The following is a 4,433-nucleotide window of genomic DNA, read 5'->3' on the forward strand; positions in this document are numbered from 1 at the left end:
TCCGAAACTCCGAAACTCCGAAACTCCAAAACTCCAAAACTCCAAAACTCCAAAAGTGCAAAAATCCAAAACTCAAAAACTCCAAAACTCCAAAACTCCAAAGCTCCAAAACTCCAACACTCCAAAACTCTGACACTCCAAAACTACAACACTACAAAATTCCGAAACTCCAAGATTCCGAATCTCCAAAACGCCAAAACTCCAAGTCTCCGAAACTCCAAAACTCCAAAAATCCGAAACTCTGAAAATTCGAAACTCCAAAACTCCAAAATTCCAAAACTGCAATACTCCAAAACTCCGAAACTCCAAAACTCAAAAATTCCGAAACTCCACAACCCTGAACCTCGAAAACTCTGAAACTCCAAAACTCCGAAACTCCAAAACTCCAAAACTCCAACACTCCAAACCTCCGACACTCCAAAACTGCAAAACTACAAAATTCCGAAACTCCAAGACCCCGAATCTCCAAAAGGCCAAAACTCCAAATCTCCGAAACTCCAAAACTCCAAAACTCCAAAAATCCGAAACTCTGAAAATTCCAAACTCCAAAACTCCAAAATTCCAAAACTGCAATACTCCAAAACTCCGAAACTCCGAAACTCCAAAACTCAAAAATTCCGAAACTCCACAACCCTGAACCTCCAAAACTCTGAAACTCCAAAACTCCGAAACTCCGAAACTCCGAACCTCCAAAACTCCAAAAGTGCAAAAATACAAAACTCCAGAACTCAAAAACTCCAAAACTCCAAAGCTCCAAAACTCCAACACTCCAAAACTCCGACACTCGAAAACTACAAAACTACAAAATTCCGAAACTCCAAGATTCCGAATCTCCAAAACGCCAAAACTCCAAATCTCCGAAACTCCAAAACTCCAAAAATCCGAAACTCTGGAAATTCGAAACTCCAAAACTCCAAAACTCCGAAACTCCGAAACTCCAAAACTCAAAAATTCCGAAACTCCACAACCCTGAACCTCGAAAACTCTGAAACTCCAAAACTCCGAAACTCCGAAACTCCAAAACCCCAAAAATCCGAAACTCTGAAAATTCGAAACTCCAAAACTGCAATTCTCCAAAACTCCGAAACTCCGAAACTCCAATACTCAAAAATTCCGAAACTCCACAACCCTGAACCTTCAAAACTCTGAAACTCCAAAACTCCGAAACTCCGAAACTCCGAAACTCCAAAACTCCAAAACTCCAAAACTCCAAAAGTGCAAAAATCCAAAACTCAAAAACACCAAAACTCCAAAACTCCAAAGCTCCAAAACTCAAACACTCCAAAACTCTGACACTCCAAAACTACAACACTACAAAATTCCGAAACTCCAAGATTCCGAATCTCCAAAACGCCAAAACTCCAAGTCTCCGAAACTCCAAAACTCCAAAAATCCGAAACTCTGAAAATTCGAAACTCCAAAACTCCAAAATTCCAAAACTGCAATACTCCAAAACTCCGAAACTCCAAAACTCAAAAATTCCGAAACTCCACAACCCTGAACCTCCAAAACTCTGAAACTCCAAAACTCCGAAACTCCGAAACTCCACAACTCCAAAACTCCAAATGTGCAAAAATCCAAAACTCAAAAACTCATAAACTCCAAAACTCCAAAGCTCCAACACTCCAAAACTCTGACACTCCAAAACTACAAAACTACAAAATTCCGAAACTCCAAGATTCCGAATCTCCAAAACGCCAAAACTCCAAATCTCCAAAACTCCAAAACTCCAAAACTCCGAAACTCCGAAACTCCAAAACTCAAAAATTCCGAAACTCCACAACCCTGAACCTCGAAAACTCTTAAACTCCAAAACTCCGAAACTCCAAAACTCCAAAACTCCAACACTCCAAACCTCCGACACTCCAAAACTGCAAAACTACAAAATTCCGAAACTCCAAGACCCCGAATCTCCAAAAGGCCAAAACTCCAAATCTCCGAAACTCCAAAACTCCAAAAATCCGAAACTCTGAAAATTCCAAACTCCAAAACTCCAGAACTCCAAAACTGCAATGGTCCAAAACTCCGAAACTCCGAAACTCCAAAACTCAAAAATTCCGAAACTCCACAGCCCTGAACCTCCAAAACTCTGAAACTCCAAAACTCCGAAACTCCAAAACTCCAAAACTCCAAAACTCCAAATCTCAAAAAGTGCAAAAATCCAAAACTCAAAAACTCAAAAACTCCAAAACTCCAAAGCTCCAAAGCTCCAAAACTCCAACACTCCAAAACTCCGACGCTACAAAACTACAAAACTACAAAATTCCGAAACTCCAAGATTCCGAATCTCGAAAACGCCAAAACTCCAATTCTCTGAAACTCCAAAACTCCAAAAATCCGAAACTCTGAAAATTCGAAACTCCAAAACTCCAAAATTCCAAAACTTCAATACTCCAAAACTCCGAAACTCCGAAACTCCAAAACTCAAAAATTCCGAAACTCCACAACCCTGAACCTCCAAAACTCTGAAACTCCAAATTTCCGGAACTCCAAAACTCCAAAAATCCGAAACTCTGAAAATTCGAAACTCCAAAACTCTGAAACTCCAAAACTCCGAAACTCCAAAACTCAAAAATTCCGAAACTCCACAACCCTGAACCTCGAAAACTCTGAAACTCCAAAACTCCGAAACTCCAAAACTCCAAAACTCCGAAACTGCAAAACTCCAAACTCCGAAACTCCGGAACTCCGAAACTCCAAAACTCAAAAATTCCGAAATTCCACAACCCTGAACCTCGAAAAGTCTGAAACTCCAAAACTCCGAAACTCCGAAACTCCAAAACTCCAAAAATCCGAAACTCTGAAAATCCGAAACTCTGAAAATTCGAAACTCCAAAACACCAAAACTCCAAAACTCCGAAACTCCAAAACTCAAAAATTCCGAAACTCCACAACCCTGAACCTCGAAAACTCTGAAACTCCAGAACTCCGAAACTCCAAAACTCCAAAACTCCGAAACTCCGAAACTGCAAAACTCCAAAACTCCGAAACTCCGGAACTCCGAAACTCCAAAACTCAAAAATTCCGAAATTCCACAACCCTGAACCTCGAAAAGTCTGAAACTCCAAAACTCCGAAACTCCGAAACTCCAAAACTCCAAAATCCGAAACTCTGAAAATTCGAAACTACAAAAATTTCAAACCTGCAATTCTCCAAAACTCCGAAACTCCGAAACTCCAAAACTCAAAAATTCCGAAACTCCACAACCCTGAACCTCCAAAACTCTGAAACTCCAAAACTCCGAAACTCCGAAACTCCAAAACTCCAAAAGTGCAAAAATCCAAAACTAAAAAACTCAAAAACTCCAAAACTCCAAAGCTCCAAAACTCCAACACTCCAAAACTCCGACACTCCAAAACTACAAAACTACAAAATTCCGACACTCCAAGACTCCGAATCTCCAAAACGCCGAAACTCCAAATCTCGAAAACTCCAAAACTCCAAAAATCCGAAACTGAAAATTCGAAACTCCAAAACTCCAAAACCGCAAAACTCCAAAACTCCGAAACTCCGAAACTCCAAAACTCAAAAATTCCGAAACTCCACAACCCTGAACCTCCAAAACTCTGAAACTCCAAATCTCCGGAACTCCAAAACTCCAAAAATCCGAAACTCTGAAAATTCGAAACTCCAAAACACCAAAACTCCAAAGCTCCGAAACTCCAAAACTCAAAAATTCCGAAACTCCACAACCCTGAACCTCGAAAACTCTGAAACTCCAAAACTCCGAAACTCCAAAACTCCAAAACTCCGAAACTGCAAAACTCCAAACTCCGAAACTCCGGAACTCCGAAACTCCAAAACTCAAAAATTCCGAAATTCCACAACCCTGAACCTCGAAAAGTCTGAAACTCCAAAACTCCGAAACTCCGAAACTCCAAAACTCCAAAAATCCGAAACTCTGAAAATCCGAAACTCTGAAAATTCGAAACTCCAAAACACCAAAACTCCAAAACTCCGAAACTCCAAAACTCAAAAATTCCGAAACTCCACAACCCTGAACCTCGAAAACTCTGAAACTCCAGAACTCCGAAACTCCAAAACTCTAAAACTCCGAAACTCCGAAACTGCAAAACTCCAAAACTCCGAAACTCCGGAACTCCGAAACTCCAAAACTCAGAAATTCCGAAATTCCACAACCCTGAACCTCGAAAAGTCTGAAACTCCAAAACTCCGAAACTCCGAAACTCCAAAACTCCAAAATCCGAAACTCTGAAAATTCGAAACTACAAAAATTCCAAACCTGCAATTCTCCAAAACTCCGAAACTCCGAAACTCCAAAACTCAAAAATTCCGAAACTCCACAACCCTGAACCTCCAAAACTCTGAAACTCCAAAACTCCGAAACTCCGAAACTCCAAAACTCCAAAAGTGCAAAAATCCAAAACTAAAAAACTCAAAAACTCCAAAACTCCAACACTCCAAAACTCCGA

The sequence above is a fragment of the Amblyomma mixtum genome, chromosome 1 (genome assembly GCF_055824585.1).
Source record: "Amblyomma mixtum isolate Tamu chromosome 1, ASM5582458v1, whole genome shotgun sequence".
Classification (NCBI taxonomy): Eukaryota; Metazoa; Arthropoda; class Arachnida; order Ixodida; family Ixodidae; genus Amblyomma; species Amblyomma mixtum.